The 21,298-nt window shown below is 40.7% G+C and overlaps 1 long non-coding RNA gene and 1 pseudogene across 1 annotated transcript in view; one reads left to right on the top strand and one right to left on the bottom strand.

Moving 5' to 3' along the window:
- The first annotated feature begins 3,758 nt into the window (after positions 1-3,758).
- LOC138987542 (uncharacterized) overlaps positions 3,759-21,298 on the top strand; it is a 46,219-nt gene continuing 28,679 nt past the window's right edge. Inside the window, exons 1-3 of the long non-coding RNA XR_011463898.1 lie at positions 3,759-3,878; positions 4,331-4,437; positions 4,890-4,933. This is a non-coding gene — a long non-coding RNA (uncharacterized lncRNA). The remainder of the gene's footprint in view (positions 3,879-4,330; positions 4,438-4,889; positions 4,934-21,298) is intronic.
- On the bottom strand, positions 5,084-5,362 carry LOC102283129 (large ribosomal subunit protein uL22m pseudogene; annotated as a pseudogene).

The following is a 21,298-nucleotide window of genomic DNA, read 5'->3' as shown; positions in this document are numbered from 1 at the left end:
CCCCAAATTATAAACATTAGCAACTAATTTTAATAATTACAAGAAAAATACAGCCGAATAAGAATTGTCTGGGGGCTGAAAAGGGTTTGAGAGCCCTTAGCTTGAGCCCTCCATGACAAAAGATAAATTTTATCCTACAGAGTTCTGAGAAAACTAAGTTTGGACCATAGTCCCATAAGAATCCAACACTCTTAAGAATGCTTAAGTGGCTAGGATGTTTGAATGAGGAAGAGCAAAATGTCTGGAGACATTTTTATTTGCCACGATGGGTGGGAATGCTCCTGGCATTTATCTAGTGGGCAGAGGCTAGTTGAAAGTTGAAAATGAAAGTCGCTCAGTCATGTCCGACTCTTTGTGAACCCATGGAGTCCATGGAATTCTCCAGGCCAGAATACTGGAGTGGGTAATCGTTCCCTTCTCTAGGGGATCTTCCCAACCAAGAGATCAAATCCAGGTCTCCCACATGCAGGTGGATTCCTATAATGCAGAGAACAGTTCCCACAGCAAATATTCATCCAACCAAAATGACAATAGTGCTGAGGTTGAGAAATCAGCTCTAAGGCACTGATTTACCCCCAGAATGACGCTCTCAGGCAAAGCTTAAAATGCAGCTCCTTGGGTTCCCACCCAGGCTACTCAGTCTTAGGCCCTGTGAGTAACACTCAGATACGTACATTTTAGAAATCTGCCCTGGGGATGTTAATGCATGCTAAAATGTAAGAGCTATTGACCTAAAATAATAGAATCTGAAGAACTCATTTATATCTAGAGAACTACCATCAAATGTTTAGCAAGGATACATGTTTAATGATAACAGAGAAAACTTTTCAGCTGCAAAATACTGCAGAGACAAAGCAATAGTATCAGAATAATCCACCCACAATCACAACCTGCTCCAAAAAGACAGGGGAGTTATAAAGAAGATAAACTGTCTTCAAGGCTTTACCCTCTAAGTAGTAAAGATAATTTCCTAGACTGCTGAAGGTATTTTTTAAAAGTTTGTCAATATGAAAAACAAATCAGCTCTAAAAATCACAATTTTAAAGGCAATCTGTGTTCCTAAAGTATTGCAAATTCAAGAATTTGAAATTGAGATATATGAAATTAAAGAGAATTTATTATAAATATCCTTACTACCAGTACATGTCATAGCAATGGGAAGCTAATTTAAGCTTTATAAAACAACCTGTATGTAAGTTTGTTTTGTCATGTTCTATTAACCCTAAAAGTGTAAATTTTAAAAGAAATACTGCCAGGAACTCTCCCTCTCTTGTGGGGTGCATTAGAAGCTCCCTCATTCCAGAAAGGGCAATAGATACACCTTCCCTCTTCTTTGTCCAATTAAGTCCCCTCTAGGAGTTGCTCTTATTCATAGAAGTGCATCCCACCCCTTGAAGGTCGGGAATGTGTGCTGGTCATCATCCCTAGGACATAAATGGAAAATTCAGCCCAGAAACATAAGTACAGATAAGGGGAGCTTTGTCCCTGGGTTGATGTAATAAGAATTTCAAGGCTGTAAACCCAGATAAGCAGTTTGAGAGAAACAACTTCCTGGGTAGTAAAATTATTGCCTTGTTTGCAAGAGTAAGTTTTTTCTGACTTGGGGAATAAAAGGCATTTTTGCAGACTGTCAAGCCCCCTGAACTCTAGAAAGGCATCTAGAAGATAAAGGGAGACAATGGAGAACGCTTTCGCACTCTGGTAAACTTACCTTGTTTATAACCTTTGTGCTAGCCTTTTTCATTTCTTTTGGAGGAAACCAAAGTTAAATTAGCCATACATAAGCCAAATTGCCATTACAGTATTGCTTATTCTCAAACTCAGATAAGCTTCTATGGTCTGGACTAACTCAGAGTAAAAAGGTTGAGAGACACAATTTACCCTGGGGAGTAGCATTCTGGGGGGTTCACTCCCAGAAGCAGCAACACATATCCACAGAGGAAAGAGAGCCATCAAAATCCTTAGGACAAGATAACTAATAAGGACCTACTTATATAGCACAGGGAACTCTATTCACTACTCTTCAATGATCTATATGGGAAAGAAGCTTTAAAAGAGTGGATATATGTATATGTATAACTGATTCACTTGGCTGTGTGCAGAAAGTAATACTGTAAACTAACTGTACTCCAATAAAATTTTTTAAAAAGAAAACAAAATCAAAAACCAAAAATCCTTAGAACATTACATAAAGAACTCTCTCAGTTTAAACTTTTTCACAAAAATCCTTAGGACAGAAAAGACAAGATCCCCAGGGCCTCCCCTATCCTCCCAGCATCACCCTATTGACATCCTTGATAATCACACAAGGCCACCCAGGCCCTTTTTTTGTCCTTGGGACTCTCATACCTTGTCTCAATGCTTATCCCTCATAGCGTTCAAGGCTTTCTACCTCCCTCCCCAACAGAGAGATAGTCAAGGCTCATTCTGCTCTGTTCTTTCAAGTTGAGGAAATTAATGTGACAGAACTCACTATTGCATAAAAAAAGCAATTTGTTACCTTTGTGGGGATTCACCTCCTAATTCACCTCCTAATATGCCATTTTGGCATCCTGATTATTTTGACTTAAGGTACTTGAGATTTGGTGCAAGAAGAACAGTCTGACCTACATATGACCTCCTGAAAGAGAGATAAATCTCCCATGTAAAAGATACCCTGTGGGCTTCCCTCTTGGCTCAGATGGTAATGAATTCACCTGCAATGCAAGAGACACAGGTTCGATCCCTGGGTCAGAAAGATGCCTGGAGAAGAGAATGGCAACCCACTCCAGTATTCTTGCCTGGAGAATTCCATGGACAGAGGAGTCTGGCGGGCTACCATCCATGGGGTTGCAGAATCAGACACAACTGAGTGACTTTCACTTCACTTCAAAAGGTACCTTGTAGCAGGAGGGCAGATGGCAGACCTCGTACACCATGTAATTACATATGTAATTACATGCTGTACCAGGTACATATGTAATGTACATATGTGTACACAGGTGTACCTGGTACATATGTAATTACATTTGTTTTTCTCTTGTTAATATGTCTTTCATTACTAGGGGTTCTCAGCCAAGAAACTAGAAGGATAGAGAGAAAATACTTTTTCCTTTCCTACACCTCCTTCCAGAAAATATTTATATTTAAGAAGCTGTTAATAACAGAAAGATAATTGTTAATCCAACATAAGTGATCTGTAAAGGTAAATTTCCAAGGACCAAATCTCCCTGATGGAGATCTTCCACCCCCCAAATCATCTTGGGTAGTTAGAATGTAAGCCCTGGAAAGATGAATCTTGTAAAGACGAGTCAGCTGGAGAGTTCTCTACTGTTAAAATTCCATTGAGAAATGGAAATGCCCTTCCCCAAGATTATGTTTGAAACAGAAAAGTTAGATAGCATTATACCTGGAGCCTGCAGTACAAATTCCTTTATCCTCAAAAACAACAACAGTAAATTCCCAAAGAGAGAGCACCTCAAACTGAAAAAGTAACCAGTTATTTTCCATTATCTTTGCAGGGAATGAGGGGAAATAAGAAAGACTGTCTCTCCCTTGGCCTCGTTTCTGAACCAGCTTACCCATCTTTGAAGCTGAACGGCTTCCAATGCAGATATCACAGGTATTCATGGTCTCATTAACTAACTGTCTCTCCACTAAGAATAGCAATGGTTTTAAAGCAGGCTGTTATGTAAGGAAGACTTTTCTTCTGTTGTTATAATAAATATTAAGTTACAGAGCTGAGAATGTGACAAATATTTTCAAAACCACAAACAGAAAAGGCATCAATGAAAAAGAGCTGCAGCTCAGAGTGAAAACACTGGAGAACTGAGCCTCCCTCCTGCTCCGAGACAATTTCTGCCCTTCAGGTTGTGCAGTCCCAGCTGAGGCAGGGAAAGGTAGGTCCAACAGCCTTTAGTAGTTTACAGCTGAAGACCATTTAGGTATCAACCTTTCTTGCAACAGAGAACCTAGGTGGCTTGTGGGTAGTGGGTCAAACACAAATTCTAATCTTGAGTCATGAGACTAATAAAGTTTAGCTCTAAGATATAGAATGAGTGCTCTGCCTGCCATTCAGGAAAAAAGGTATAAAAAAAAGAGGGAAAGAGAGATGTAGCACTTCAGTCCCACTTCTGTCACTCGGTTATCCTTATTCACTGAAGTGTAAGCTGTATGTGGCAGGGCCTTTTGTTTGTTCTACTCACTGCTGTATTCCCAGCACCAAAGCACTATTAGGCACTGAAAAAATATTTTCCAAGTGAATCAATATATTATTGTTGTCTTGAAGAAGTCAAACAGACAGCCCTCAGGGACTATTTCTTCTCTGATTATTTCCCTATTTGCCCCACAGCATCGGTACAGTTGTTCAAAGAGCATGAGTGCCTGAGTGGCACTGTGTGAAAGAAGCTGATAAAATGTTGATGGTGATGCTCTGGAGGAAAGCCGCAAGGCCTGAAGGTACAGATGGGGGCAGGGTGGGGGGGGTAGTGGGTGCGGTGGAAGTTTTACTGGTCAGAAGGGAAGGGTGGCCAGAGCTACATGTGAACGCAGATATGCAGAGATTAGAAGAGAGGAGAGTGGCAAAGGCAGTGGTGGCGGCAGCCAACCAGGGGGAGTTTGTTTGACCAGAGCAGGAAGGCTGTTTAAGCAGCCAGTTTTCTGCTGGCTTTGGCCTGGAGCCTAGTGAAGATGAGCTACCAGCTACAAATGGAGCCAGGAAGAGGAGGGCAAGCAGAGGAAAGTTGAAGAATTAGGGCAGACTGGTCAAAAAGGACTGGCCATTTTAGCCTTCCATTAAAAAGAAGAGCAAGAGGGACAGAGAGCACAAAGACCAGAAGAGAATCTTATCAGACGTCCTGGAGCTTCCATGATGGTCTCAACATTGTGTCCTTTTATTGTTTTATTGGCAGGTATCTTGGCCTTGGTTCTCTGAAAAATGAAGACTTTGGAACTGGTAAGTTGTTTTGTTTCGTAAAAACTAATTTCTGTTTGTTTTTAGAAAGCCAATAGTAAAGTATATACTGTGGATTCTCAATTTCCCCATCATACAGTGTGAATGTGATGGTCAGGTTTCGAAGCTCCTGAATATCTTCTTTGGTATGGGTTACACTGTCTTTGGTGCCTCACGTGGAGGTGAGGGGCCATTCACCAACTTCACAAAATAATCCCATGATCCCAAAGCCACCCCCATGGTGATATCAATGTGTATCAAGTACTGGCCTTGCCCTGAAGTGGACTTAGCCATATATAAGTTGGATCTGAGCTCCACATTGTGATCTCCCACTGCTATATCTTGGGCTTTTAAGAGAACCTCTTTCATTATTGGGGCCCCTGTTTTTTGGTCACTGAATTCCAGTTGAGCCAAAGCCTGGTCAAAGGACATTCCTCATATCAATTTTCCCAAATACCACATATTTGCTGTACTTTGTCTTCAACAATGGTAGATTTCAGCTGGTATCTGAGAAAGTTCTCCAGGTAGTTGTGAAGAATACACAATTTTTTCTCCCATTTTCAAGAAATTTCAAGAGAAGCACTGGTGTGGATATATGATTAGGGTGAAATGTAAGATTAAAGAAGCCCCAAGATCAGCTTCTCCCTCACATCCATAACACATCCAAACATTCTGATTTTGCAGCCACCATCTTTCCTGGGACTTATAAGTTGCTTATTTAGGAATATGATTTGGGGAGCAATAGGGCAGGACAGGGAAGGGGAACAGGGAGGGAAAGAGAATCAACACAAGGATATGAAACTGAGCTGACAATTGCTAAGGACAACTGGTGCTTTCTCCTGCCCAGACCTTTTGAAGAACTGATGGAAAGCTCCTCTGAACTGTCCACAGAGGGGAAGACATGTTAGAAAATTAACATTTATAACAGCATTACCTAATTTGTAGATGTTGGTCAAATTTTCCTCCTTGTCCTCTCCTATCCTTTTTTCATCCATGATCTAATCTGGGGTCAAATGTATTCACAGTTGCCCTGGCTCCTTCATGTCCTCTGATCTGCATGAGTTCCTCAGTCTTTCCTTATCATGACCTTGGAACTACTGAAGAGGACTGGCCAGTTATTTTACAGAATGTGACTCAGTTTGGGTTTGCCTGATAATGTTTCATGATTCAGCTGAGGTCGTACACTTTTGGCAAGAACATCTCAGAAGAAATATTGTACACTTAGTGCATCATTTGACGTTGATGTGTCTTACTAGTGGTGATGTTCATCTTGATCATCTGGTTAAGGTGGTGTCTTCTAGCTTTCTCTAGTGTGAAGTTATAATTTTCTCCTATATAACCAATATATATCCTGTGGGGAGATTCTTTGAGACTATTCAAATACCCTGTTTCTCCTTATACTTTGCTCATTGATTTTAGTATACATCAGTGGTTCTTACCTATAACACTTACTACTAGATACTGGCCTAATGTTGACTTTCTGTATTCTTCATTCCTTCTACATTTATCAATTGGAATCACAATCTAAGTAAGAGCTAAACTTGCCTTTAAATACCTCTGAGATTTTAACAGCCCTAGATAAAGGTATTGGTTTGAGGCTTGGCTAAAGGAATAAGTAAGAAACCGAACTGATGGTGTGAGGAGAGGGAAATTAGGTACTTGCTGGTGGTTTTCATTTAGGGACCAATAATTTGATTTGTTATAGGGAACAGCCAGAGATGAGGAATGCATAGTCAGGAAGTGTTTCAGGTATGAAAGATAAAACAGCAGTGTTTTCTATAGTAAAAAGAAACACATTTATGCAGATATCCAAAGATTAATGTCAGAAGAGAAGAAGGGCATAAAGGTACCAGCTGCAAAGATGCAGAAGAAAAGCAAAGAAGAAAAAATAAACTTGATGCATCTGCTTACAGGAAGACAGAGAAGTTGTCTGAGGTGAAAAAAAAAGGGGGGTGGAGGAGAGATTTAAGAAGAAATGAAGGTTTTAGGTCACAGCTAGTGATCCCAGCAAAGAAAATTAGGAAAATTAGCCAGAGGTGGAAAACTCCAGAATCAAGAAAAGGAAAGAGATGGGTCTTGCAGAGTAGGAGTCTGACAGTCCCAGTTCAGGACAAGAGCCTTGTCACTAGGGATCTGGGAAGAAAGAAATGGAAGGGAGGGAAGAGAAGGGAGAAGGACAAATAGAATGTAAAGGGCATCCTGGCCATGAGTCTTTTAGTTATAGTGACAACAACTGAGCTCAAACCACCTTAAGCAAAAAGATACTTTGTGGGCTCCCAGACCTGGAAAGTTCAGGATAGGGGCTGACAGAGGGTTGCCAGCCCCCAAAACTCAAAGTTATAGGCCCATATCTCGCTCTCTCCTCCCTACCCCACCACACTATCTCTCAGTTCTTTTTCCTTTTGGGTGTTAGCCTTACTGCTTCCCATCTCAGATGGGCTTCCTCTGTGCAGACAGGGAAGATGGCTGCCTATATCACAAAGCTTCCATTGTCTCAGCTTGGCAGCCCTGGCATAAACACAGACTACTATATTCCAGAATCTCCTTGTCATGACCAAAGAAGAACTCTGATTGGCCCTTCTTGAGTCCCAGGCCCACACTTTGAACCAATCACTGCTTTTAGAGGGATGAAATATTGTATGACTGGCCAGGCCTGAGTTAAACAGTGCTTGGGAATCTAGGTGGGACCAGGATTAATAGAATCAATTAGGATGGCAGTTATCCAGAGTAAAGATAAGTGATCTTACCAGAACAACGGCAGGCAGAGCTGCTAGAAACATCAAGAGATGCTTCCTACTGAAGACTCCCAGAGAGAACTTCGGGAAATAATAATAGTTAATTTAATTATAGTAATAGAGAATTCAGCATACATGAACCGTGAACTTCCAGATGTTCAAGCTAGTTTTAGAAAAGGTAGAGGAACCAGAGATCAAATTGCCAACATCCGCTGGATCATCAAAAAAGCAAGAGAGTTCCAGAAAAACATCTATTTCTGCTTTATTGACAATGCCAAAACCTTTGACTACGTGGATCACAATAAACTGTGGAAAATTCTGAAAGAGATGGGAATACCAGACCACCTGACCTACCTCTTGAGAAACCTATATGCAGGTCAGGAAGCAACAGTTAGAACCGGACATGGGACAACAGACTGGTTCCAAACAGGAAAAGGAGTCCATCAAGGCTGTATATTGTCACCCTGCTTATTTAACTTCTATGCAGAGTACATCATGAGAAACGCTGGGCTGGAGGAAGCATAAGCTGGAATCGAGATTTCCGGGAGAAATATCAATAACCTCAGATATGCAGATGACACCACCCTTATGGCAGAAAGTGAAGAGGAACTAAAAAGCCTCTTGATGAAAGTGAAAGAGGAGAGTGAAAAAGTTGGCTTAAAGCTCAACATTCAGAAAACTAAGATCATGGCATCCGGTCCCATCACTTCATGGGAAAGAGATGTGGAAACAGTGTCAGACTTTGTTTTTCTGGGCTCCAAAATCACTGCAGATGGTGATTGCAGTCGTGAAATTAAAAGACGCTTACTCCTTGGAAAGAAAGTTATGACCAACCTAGATAGCATATTGAAAAGCAGAGACATTACTTTGCCAACAAAGGTCCGTCTAGTCGAGGCTATGGTTTTTCCAGTGGTCATGTATGGATGTGAGAGTTGGACTGTGAAGAAGGCTGAGCGCCAAAGAATTGATGCTTTTGAACTGTGGTATTGGAGAAGACTCTTGAGAGTCCCTTGGACTGCAAGGAGATCCAACCAGTCCATCCTAAAGGAGATCAGTTCTGGGTGTTCATTGGAAGGACTGATGCTGAGGCTTAAACTCCAAACTTTGACCACCTGTTGTGAAGAGTTGACTCATTGGAAAAGACCCTGATGCTGGGAGGGATTGAGGGCAGGAGGAGAAGGGGACAACAGAGGATGAGATGGCTGGATGGCATCACCAACTCGATGCACATGAGTTTGGGTGAACTCCAGGAGTTGGTGATGGACAGGGAAACCTGGTGTGCTGTGGTTCATGGGGTCGCAAAGAGCCGGACACGACTGAGCGACTGAACTGAACTGAATAGAGAATATTTATTAAGTGTTTACTATGTGACAGGCACTGTCCTAAGCCCTTTATGTGTATTAAATCTTTAAATCTCCTAGCATGTCTGGATACTATTATTATCACCCTTATACAGAAGAGGAAACAGACACAGGTAGGTTAAGTCATTCATCCAAGGGCCCAGAGAAAAGAAGCAGTAGAGCAAGGACTTCATCCAGGCAGTCTAAATGCTCTCAACCACTGACACAGGATCTAAGTGCAGTAAACATTTGAGAAATAAAGATAAAATCAAGTAAGGAAAAAATACAGAGTTTGAAAGGAATCCACAAAGGAGGGTTGAATAAACCTCACAAAGAAAGTAGAAATCTATCAAACCCTGAGATAGTATAGCATAGGCACTTAGAGTGCTATAAAAACACTGCTTGAAGAAGTCCAAAGGTAGGTACTAGAAAAGAATAATGTAGAAGACCAGTCCAATGTATCCATGGGGAACTCAGATAAAGCTACTGATAATTTTTTCCAAATTTTTGCTATTGTGGTAAAATACACATAACACAAAATTTACCATCTTAACCATTTTTAAGTGTACAGTTCAGTGCTATTGTGTATATTAACACTGTTGTACAGATATCACCATTCATCTGCAAATCTCTTTTCATCTTGAGTTGTTGTTCAATTGGTAACTTGTATCCAACACTTTGTGATCCCAGGGATGGTAGCATTCCAGGCTCCTCTGTCTTTCACTGTCTTCCGAAGTCTGCTCAAATTTCTGTCCATTAAATCGGTGATAGTAATATACCTGTTAAAAACTAATTCCCCATTCCCCTCCTCTCTCCAGGCCCTGGCCACCACCATTCCACTTTCTGTCTCTGTGAATGTGAGTACTCTAGTATCTCATATAAATGAAATTACACAGTATTTGTTTTTTTATGACCGGCTTATTTCACTTAGCATAATGCCTTCAAGGTTTATCAACATCATACGTTATGTCAGAATGTCTGTCCTATCTAAGGCTGAATAATATTCCATTGTGTGTATCTGCCACATTTTTGCTTATCCATTCATCCGTCAATGGACAGGGCTGTTGATTTGTTATTCTTCAGTGGTGGAATAGAGAAGAATTTAAAACATGTTATTTTATTTACTAGGGAAAGCAATAAATAGGCCATTGTCGTTATCCATCTTTTCCTGAAAAATACTCCTTGTACTTGCTGCAACTTAAACTAATTGTGGTTCAGTTCAGATCAGTCACTCAGTCATGTCCAACTCTTTGAGACCCCATGAATTGCAGCACGCCAGGCCTCCCTGTCCATCACCATCTCCCGGAGTTCACTCAGACTCACGTCCATTGAGTCGAATTGTGGTAGACCAAGAGTAGAAGAAACCCCATGTTCATTGCAGCATTGCTTACAATAGCCAAGATACAGAAAAACCTAAATGTCCATCCATATATGAATGGTAAAGAAAATGGGGTATATATACACAATGGAAGATTATTTTAAAAAGAACAGAATTTCACCATTTATAACAACATCAATGGACCTTGGGGGCACTATGCTAAGTGAAATATTAGAGAAAGACAAATGCATATGATCTCTAATATGTGCAATCTAAAAGCCCGGCCTCATAGATACAGATCAGCGGTTGCCAGAGGAAGGGGTTGGGAGTGGGCCAAATGGGTAACGGGAGATAAAAGTTACAAACTTCCAATTATAGAATAAATAAATCATGAGGATATAATGTAAAGCATGGTAACTATAGTTAATCATACTGTATTGCACATTTGAAATTTGCTAAGAGATTAAATCTTAAAAGTTCTTATCACACACACAAAAATTCTGGGTGTGTGGTGATGAACATGAACAAGATTTACTGTGGTGATCATTTCCCAATGTATACAATTATAGAATCATTTTGTTGTACACCTGAAACTAATATAATGTTGCGTGTCAATTACACCTCAACTTTTTAAAATGTGAAAGTTCATGTAAAGCATTAAGTCAATAAAAAAATACTAGTTACTATTAATACTATAATTATTATTAAAAATTTATCAGTCCAGGAATCTATGCTTTCATTAGTGTTTTTCAATATATTTATATAATGTGGAAAAAGGGTAGAAGGCAACAAAAACACCAATACTAAACCAAAGCTCCCTGTGACACACATAGTTTGCTTGGATAACATGTATATCTTTATAATAAACCTGAAATCTTGAGAATAGAGAATGTCTATAAAAAGCTTTTGGGACATGTACGGTGCTGGAAATGAACCAAGCGTTACTGCTATCCTAGGAAATCAGTTCCTTGAAGACTGTTTCTGAAAGTGTGGTTCAGAATAGTCAGCCCAGGAGCCTCTGAGCCAGGCAGCAGCAGTCCTGGGAGATTCTGACCTAGCTGTCATTCTCTGGGCACTGCGCTCCACCCTTGTCACCAGTGGCTTAGAGCCCCGTTACTCTTTGCCTCCAGAAGCATGTTGCAAGATGACCCAGACATACAAGTGCCCTCTAACTCTCCATACTATTTCCACAGCTTTGAACTTGCACCCAGTTTGCCCATGTATTTCTCATCTGTGAATTTTTCCCAGTATTTTCTCCATTTCCTCTAACCCCAAGGTCTCTTTGACCTCCTTAGGGGCTGCTGCATGTTCTACAAAGACCCAGAGGGGCATTTGCATTGGCACACTACATTCTGCCAAGCATACAATCCTGACTATAGCAATCTGCCTCAAGAAAGACCCTTAAACTTTCATTTAGTCCAGTCTTTTAACCTTTGTCATTTCTGAATATAAACATTAAGTCTGAGACTGAGCATGAACTATCCCTTTTCTCAACCCATCTCATTTACAAATGAAACACTATCCCATTTTTAGACATTTGGAAGCATTTCTCACATTTTAAATTAACTGTGTTCAGCAACCTTCACAGAAAATTCTATTATATTCTTACCTAATCTTATTCACTAAAATTTCAACCTGCTATTTGTCAAGAGAGAGATTGCTTCAATACTGGTTGTCCTCCAGTATCTTTTCTCCCCTTCTCTTATAGTGATGGAACCCTTGATTGGTGGACATTACATGGGATGTCCAATATAAAGTTCAGTATAAAGATGGCATTGTTCAACCTCCTGTACCATTAAGCATGGTCATGTTACTAAGAGCTGGCTAATTGCATATGATGGGAGGTATGTTCAACTCTGGAATGTGTCTTAATGTAAGAACAGGCCCATCTTTCTTCCATTTTCTATCATGCTGCTTGCAATGTGGGTGTGGATGTGCTGGTGTGTCATATTGGACTGTTTGAATAAGGGCAATATCCTAAGTATCATAGAACTATGAGATGCAAAAAACTTGGATCCCTGAATGACTTTATGGCTCCATGCCATGTCTGGCATGCAATGGAGAAGGAAATGGCAACCCACTCCAGTGTTCTTGCCTGGAGAATCCCAGGGATGGCAGAGCCTGGTGGGCTGCAGTCTATGGGGTTGCACAGAGTTGGACACAACTGAAGTGACTTAGCAGCAGCAGCAGCAGCAGCCATGTCTGGAACCATCTATTTCTTGACTGTAACTGAGAGAAGATAAATTTCTACCTTATGTAAGTCACAGTTACTTTGAGTCTCTGACATATGCAGTAGAACCTATATAATAAATACATCTGTGGGTACACTTGATAGAGATAACCCTAAGTATAGCAGATGTAGTAGAAATGCGTAGAGAATTTGAAGGAGCCCTTTCCTGTGTTTGAGGGAATTCCCTATTTTGTAGACTTCAGAGAATGATCCTGATCCTTGATTTCACTGTCTCTGGAAGTTTGGGCTCAGGTGTGTAATCCAGTCTTGGCCAATCAGGTGTTTCTGCTCAAGACTTTAAATCTGGAATGAGTGAGGCAAAGGAGCTGGAAGGGTCAAGAATTCATCTGTGCCCTCTGGAGCCTCCAGGGGTAGCCAAGCATTCAGTGGGAGCAGCAGACATGTTGCTATCATATGTCCTTTGACGTGATTTGGGCTCTGATTCTTACCTGGGTTGTAAGCATGGCCTACCTGGAGATGCTTGACTTACTCCAAGAGCCTTTTGAGAAATTGCTTTTTTGCTTAAATCAGGCAGAATTTTCCATTTGCAACTAAGAATGCTGACCTATGTGCTCAGGGGAGAGCTACCACAAAATTACGGTAAAAAAAAAAAAACTTTATATGTTTTTTCTTTTACAACTGTTTCAGTTTAATAACGTATCCATATAACGGCTAAAAGCTATTGAATATTTTTCAACTTTGACTATGATAATCATATGGTTTTTCATCCACATACTAAAGACTAAGACTAGAATGAACCCTGGGGACCATCTTGTCTAGTTCCTTCACTGAGAGACACTGAGACACAAAGAGGTGTTCTCATTTCAGTAGATGAAATTTATTTCTATGCATGGTCTCTGATAACTTCTCCAACTAAATCAAAACCATTCCAAATTAAGGGCCTGTCTCTTCTTACACTGAAACTTTATTTTAGGAATATAATGAGTTACTTCTGTATTCCATTACATAAACCACCAAAGGAAATAAAAAGCCTATTAGACCCAGAACCAATCCTAAGAAAACATCACCAATAGTCAACAAACATGAGAGGGAGACAGTTTATAAGTTTCTCTCAGGGCAGCCCTATTTTTATGTATTGAAAACAAACATGGCTTTTGCATTTGCTTGCACAAGACCTTCTAGAACTAACACCCAAAAAAGATGTCCTTTTCATTATAGGGGACTGGAATGCAAAAGTAGGAAGTCGAGAAACACCTGGAGTAACAGGCAAATTTGGCCTTGGAGTACAAAATGAAGCAGGGAAAAGGCTAATAGTCTTCTGCCAAGAGAACGCACTGGTCCTAGCTAACACCCTCTTCCAACAACACAAGAGAAGACACTACACATGGACATCACCAGATGGTTGACACTGGAATCAGATTGATTATATTCTTTGCAGCCGAAGATGGAGAAGCTCTATACAGTTAGCAAAAACAAGACCGGGAGCTGACTGTGGCTCAGATCATAAACTCGCTATTGCCAAATTCAGACTGAAATTGAAGAAAGTGGAGAAAACCACTAGACCATTCAGGTATGACCTAAATCAAATCCCTTATGACTATACAGTGGAAGTGAGAAATAGATTTAAGGGACTAGATGTGATAGAGTGCCTGATGAACTATGGATGAAAGTTCGTGACATTGTACAGGAGGTAGGTATCAAGACCATCCCCAAGAAAAAGCAAAATGGCTGTCTGAGGAGGCCTTACAAATAGCTGTGAAAAGAAGGGAAGTGAAAAGCAAAGGAGAAAAGGAAAGATATACCCATTTGAATGCAGAGATCCAAAGAATAGCAAGGAGAGATAAGAAAGCCTTCCTCAGTGATCAATGCAAAGAAATAGAGGAAAACAACAGAATGGGAAAGACTAGAGATTTCTTCAAGAAAATTAGAGAAACCAAGGGAACATTTTATGCAAAGATGGGCTCAATAAAGGACAGAAATGGTATGGACCTAACAGAAGAAGAAGATATTAAGAAGAGGTGGCAAGAATACACAGAAGAATTATACAAAAAAGATCTTCACGACCCAGATAATCACAATTGTGTGATCACTCACCTAGAGCCAGACATCCTGGAATGTGAAATCAAGTGGGCTTTAGAAAACATCACTACGAACAAAGCTAGTGGAGGTGATGGAATTCCAGTTGAGCTATTTCAAATCCTGAAAGATAATGCTGTGAAAGTGCTGCACTCAATATGCCAGCAAATTTGGAAAACTCAGCAGTGGCCACAGGACTGGAAAAGGTCAGTTTTCATTCCAATCCCAAAGAAAGGCAATGCCAAAGAATGCTCAAACTACCACACAATTGCATTCATATCACACTCTAGTAAAGTAATGCTCAAAATTCTCCAAGCCAGGCTTCAGCAATACGTTAACTGTGAACTTCCAGATGTTTAAGCTGGTTTTAGAAAACGCAGAGGAACAAGAGATCAAATTGCCAACATCCGCTGGATCACTGAAAACACCAGAGAGTTCCAGAAAAACATCTATTTCTGCTTTATTGACTATGCCAAAGCCTTTGACTGTGTGGATCACAATAAACTGTGGAAAATTCTGAAAGAGATGGGAATACCAGACCACCTGACCTGCCCCTTGAGAAACCTATATGCAGGTCAGGAAGCAACAGTTAGAACTGGACATGGGACAACAGACTGGTTCCAAACAGGAAAAGGAGTCCGTCAAGGCTGTATATTGTCACCCTGATTATTTAACTTCTATGCAGAGTACATCATGAGAAACGCTGGGCTGGAGGAAGCATAAGCTGGAATCGAGATTTCCGGGAGAAATATCAATAACCTCAGATATGCAGATGACACCACCCTTATGGCAGAAAGTGAAGAATAACTAAAGAGCCTCTTGATGAAAGTGAAAAAGGAGAGTGAAAAAGTTGGCTTAAAGCTCAACATTCAGAAAACTTAAGATCATGGCATCTGGTCCCATCACTTCATGGGAAATAGCTGGGGAAACAGTGGAAATAGTGTCAGACTTTATTTTGGGGGGCTCCAAAATCACTGTTATGGTGATTGCAGCCATGAAATTAAGAGAAACTTACTCCTTGGAAGGAAAGTTATGACCAATCTAGACAGCATATTAAAAAGTAGAGACATTACTTTGCCAACAAAGGTCCGTCTAGTCAAGGCTATGGTTTTTCCAGTGGTCATGTATGGATGTGAGAGTTGGACTATAAAGAAAGCTGAGCCCGGAAGAATTGATACTTTTGGACTGTGGTGTTGGAGAAGACTCTTGAGAGTTCCTTGGACTGCAAGGAGATCCAACCAGTTCATCCTAAAGGAGATCAGTCCTGGGTATTCATTGGAAGGACTGATGCTGAAGCTGAAACTCCAATACTTTGGCCACCTCATGCGAAGAGTTGACTCATTGGAAAAGACTCTGATGCTGGGAAAGACTGAGGGCAGAAGGAGAAGGGGACGACAGATGAGATGGTTGGATGGCATCACCGATTCAATGGACATGGGTTTGGGTGGACTCCGGGAGTTGGTGTTGGACAGGGAGGCTGGCGTGCTGCAGTTCATGGAGTCGCAAAGAGTCGCACACAACTGAGCAACTGAACTGCACTGAACTGATCTCCAATTTTTTGGCAAACATGCTCAACACTGTAATATTTTAAAGTGGACAAATACATAGAGTGTTCTAATCTTTCCTGAGCTACTCTCATACACCTCTTCTTTATAATGCAATTTTGGTTTATTGGTGATTTCCTGCAACCTTAAACTTCCATTAATGTTAAGCTGTCATGACTAAGTTTATACTTATACACATATCTCTTCTATATTATTTAGGATTAGGTTCAACTGTAAGAAACAGAAAAACTCTAAGTTACTGTGGCATAGACCAAGATAACAGGCTTCTCAGGTGCCTTGGTGGTAAAGAATCCACCTGCAAATGCAGGAGATGTTGTTTCTATCCCTGGGTCAGGAAGATGCCCTGGAGAAGGAAGTGGCAACCCATTCCAATATCTTGCCTGGAGAATCCCATGGATAGAGTAGCCTGGCAGAGGCTACAGTTCATAGGGTCACAAAGAGTTGGACACAACTCAGCAACTGAGCATGCAGACCAAGATATAAAGTTGTTTCTCCCTCAATTAACAGAGTCCAGAGGCAGCTGCCCAAGACCAATATGGCAACTCCATGTTCATCAAGATTCAGGCTTCAACTGTGTTTCTACTCTGTCGCTTTATGCATGCTATGTCGCTTCAGTCATGTCCAACTCAACTTTTTGCAACTCTATGGACTAAGCCCACCAGGCTTCTTGGTCCATTGAATTCTGTAGGCAAGAATACTGGAGTGGGTTGCTGTGCCCTCCTCCAGGGGATCTTCCCAACCCAGGGATCAAACCCACGTCTCTTGTATCTCCTACATTGGCAGGTGGGTTCTTTACTACTAGTGCCACCTGGTACTCTGTCACTTTAGCAAGTTCCCTCATATTACAAAATTGCTACTGAGTGCCAGTGATCACATCTGCATGACATCCAGAAGATCAAGAACTCTCTCTTTAATGACACTGTCTGAAAATTACACAGTATTGCTTCTTATATCTCATTGAACAAAACACGGTTAACCTAACTGTTGAATATGGCCCTTTAGTGATATGATTTGCATTTCCAAATAAATCTGGGAGGAGGGAGAGAATGAATGTTGGGTAGGCAACCAACGGTTCTTCTATAATGCACTACTGTTTTACTTCTCTGATAGATTCTGTGTTGCTTTTCAAGTAGTAGATGTGAGTTAAGTCAAGTGGAATAAAGAATACCTAGTAGTTAAGAGCCCAATCATTGCAATCAGACTACCCTAGCTTCAAACTCACTAGGTTTGTGACTCTGGACAAAATACTTCTTTGTGGTCTGTCTCATCAGTAAAAAGCAAGACAGTGATGTCTACTTCATAGTGTTATTACACAGATTAAATGAGATTTTATATATTCAATATATGGCATATTAAAGATGAACACAATTTCCCATTGAGAGGTGAGGTCAGTGTTCATTCCCCACTGAATCTAGGTTAGTGCTTTGAGTATTTTGACCAGGAAACCATGGCAGTAGTGAGGCTGTGGCCCCTATTTAACATCACCTGATGCTGGAGTTGACCAAGTCACCATTGACTGAGTGAACTTCTGAGCGTAGTATAATACTAGCTTGAATTATTTTTCCTTTCTCATAATTTCACAGAATTAGACTGTTAGCAAAGTATCCTTATTTATGCTCTCATCTTCCACTTCTGTCTCTTGAAATACTTGGTCTCAGAAGCCAGGTACCATCTGGGAAGTATGACCACCGTTGAGCCCACCATGCTGTGAGAAGCCTAAGCTATGTGGAGATGGGGGTCGAGGAGCACTGTCATGCCAAACATGTGAATACAGATGCCATCTTGGAAGATGTCCAGTGGAAGCTCCAGATTCCCTAGAGGATGCCATGTAGATCCTAGACAAATTGCCCAGCACAATAAAAAGATTGTTTTAAGTCACTAAGGTTTTTGGGGGGAAGGGTAGTTTTACACAGTGGTAGATAATCAGAACAGTATACAGAAGCACGTGCTAAATACTTGACTGTGGGGCTGACCCTGATTCAGGTTTAGCAGTGAGCACTTAGTGACTCTTTGGAAGTCCTCCAAAGATGATACCCTGGATGAAAGATATCATACTCTGATAAAGAAGCACATACATTACTTTTATCACAGTTTTGTATTCTTACTATTTTGATAACAGTATTGGGATTTAGTTGGTTTCCTTTCTAATACTGTGCATTTTCTTTTATATAATTAAATCTTATGCTGAGATAAAGTCCATATAATTTCAACTAACTTCCAAAAGAATATGTGACAAAAAAAAAGGAATAAGGAAAAAAATTAAGAATCCCTGTTGGATTACTAATTATTAGAGAAATACAAGTCAAAACTACAATGAGATCCCACTCAAACTAATCAGAATACCATCATTAAAACGTTTATGAATAACAAATGCTAGAGAGAGTATGGAGAAAAGGACACCCTCCTGCACTGTTGGAGGGAAAGTAAATTGGTGCAGTGACTATGGAGAACAGTATGGAGCTTCCTTAAAAATCTAAAAATAGAGTTACCATATGATCCAGAAGTACCATTCCTGGAGCATATTTTTGGACAAAACTATAATTTAAAATGATCCATGCATTCCTACGTTCATAGCAGCACTATTTACAGTAGCCAAAAATATGCAAACAACCTAAATGTCCATCAACAGATGAATGGATAAAGAAGATGTAGTGTGTTTGTGTGTGTGTGTGTGTGTGTGTATATAAACAATGGAATATTACTCAGTCATAAAAAAAGAATGAAATAATGCCATTTTCAGCAACATGGATGGACCTTGAGATTATCATACTAAGTGAAGTAAGTCAGAAAGAGAAAGACAAATACCATATGATATCACTTATGTGTGAATCTAGAATATGACACAAATGAACTTATCTACAGAAGAGAAACAGACTCACAGACATAGAAGACAGACTTGTGGTTGCCAAGGGGAGGGGAATTAGGAGAGGGTTAGAATGGGAATTTGGGATTAGCAGGTGCAAACCATTATACATAGGATGAATGAACAATAATGTCCTTTTGTAAGTACATGAAGCAGAGTCCCCTTCCTTCCCACCTCCACAGACTTATGGTGAAACTGTGATAGGAGCTTAAAATAAACTTTTATCATGTTAAGCCACTGAGATTTTGGAGTTACATTATTCAACCTGTACTTCCTAGGATAGGGTCTAATTATAGAAGGATACTTTTATGCCCATCAGAGAAAGCCTACCAGAAAGAGAGACTATGATGAGGACAGAAAAGTTTAGCCAGGCTAATATCAAAAGACAAGAGTGATTTTTTACGACTATAAGCTACCTCATAAACGATCTGAGTTTGGCCTTGCTGCTCTGGAGTCCCACCTTGTCTAGGCTTCGCTACCTTCCCAATGCAGATCTTGGGCTCCTGGTTTATTCCTTGAGGCCAACCCTTTGCCTCCTTCTAGGCTTCTTCCAGGTTCTCTGAGGACTGGCTGTCACTCAAGTGTTGACCTCTGCTGCCTCGAGCACCAGCCTCTGTCTCCCCTTGGCTCAGGTTGATCTCCTTGGCTTCACACTGTGCCTCATTCTCAGCCTTGGCCTTAGGTCTCCTGGCTTAAATCCCAGCCAGGACCCAAAATGGCCCCTGCCCAACATCACCTGATGCTAGAGTTAACCCAGTCACCCTTGGTTGAGTGAACTTCTGAGGGTTAGTCCAACACTAGTTTGAATTATTCTTCCTTTCCCATAATTTCTTTGAGTTCATCAAATTAGAAAAATATCTGTATTTATACTCTCAGCTGTTCACGTTATTGATCATATATAGCAGGAAAGGAAAAAACCCTATTTATCAAGCATCTTACTATGTGTCAGCCAATGTGTTAAACACGTCTGCATTTCATTTACTCCTTGCCAAAATGCTCCTCTGAGAGGGGTATTTCAGCTGAACATGTACAGGAGAAAAAAACAAGTGCTACAAGATGAAGTTATTGCCCAAGATCACACAGCTAGAAGTGGAGCAGGAAATCTGAACCAGGTTTATCTCTTTCCAAAGCCCATCCTGTTTCACTCCACAGTGTTAAACTAACTCTGACCCCTCCATTCTGGTATGATTATTCAAACAGGCATATAGAGTTCTAGGTGAGCCTGGGGAAATGCTGTTGTTGTAGCTCAGTCGTTAGTTGGGTCCAACTCTTTGTGACCTCGTGGACTGCAGGCTTCCCTGTCCCTCACTATCTCCTAGTGTTTGTTCAAACTCATGTCCATTGAGTCAGTGATGCTATCTATGCAGCTCACCTCTGTCACCCCCTTCTTCTCCTTCCCTCAATCTTTCCCAGCATCATGTTCTTTTCCAATGAGTCAGCTCTTCACATCAGGTGGCCAAAGTATTGGAGCTTTAGCATCAGTCCTTCCAGTGAATATTCAGGGTTGATTTCCTTTAAGATTGACTGGTTTGACCTCCTTGCTGTCCCAGGGACTCTCAGAGTCTTCTTTAGCACCACAATTCCAAAACATCAATTCTTTGGTGCTCAGCCTTCTTTATGGCCCAACTCTCACATCTGAACATGACTACTGGAAAATCTATAGCTTTGACTATAGAGACTTTTGTTGGCAAAGTGATGTCTCTGTTTTTTAATACACTGTCTAGGTCTGTCATAGCTTTTCTTCCAAGGAGGATGCGTGTTTTAATTTCGTGGATGCAGTCACCATCTGCAGTGATTTTGGAGCCCAAGAAGATAAAATCTGTCACTGCTTTCACTTTTTTCCCTTCTATTTGCCATGAAGTGATGGAACTGGATGTTATGATCTAAGTTTTTTGAATACTGAATTTTAACCCAGCTTGTCCTCCCTCATCAAGAGGCTCTTCAGTTCCTCTTTGCTTTCTGCCGTTAGAGTGGAATCATCTGCATATCTGAGGTTGTTGATATTCCTCCTGGCAGCAATCTTGATTCCAGTTTGTGATTCATCCAGCCTGGCATTTCAAATAGTGTACTCTGAAAAGAAGTTAAATAAGCAGGGTGACAATATACAGCCTTGATGTACTTCCTTTCCCAATTTGAACCAGTCCATTGTTCCATGACCAGTTCTGGCTGTTGCTTCTTGTCCTGCATACAGGTTTCTCATTAGAGAGGTCTGGTATTCCCATCTCTTTAAGAGTTTTCAACAGTTTGTTGTGATCCACACAGTCAAAGGCTTTTGCATAG

Source organism: Bos mutus, chromosome 4 (genome assembly GCF_027580195.1).
Source record: "Bos mutus isolate GX-2022 chromosome 4, NWIPB_WYAK_1.1, whole genome shotgun sequence".
NCBI classification, from domain to species: domain Eukaryota; kingdom Metazoa; phylum Chordata; class Mammalia; order Artiodactyla; family Bovidae; genus Bos; species Bos mutus.
The sequence above is the reverse complement of the archived record's forward strand: the minus strand, read 5'-3'. Positions and strand labels throughout refer to the sequence as shown.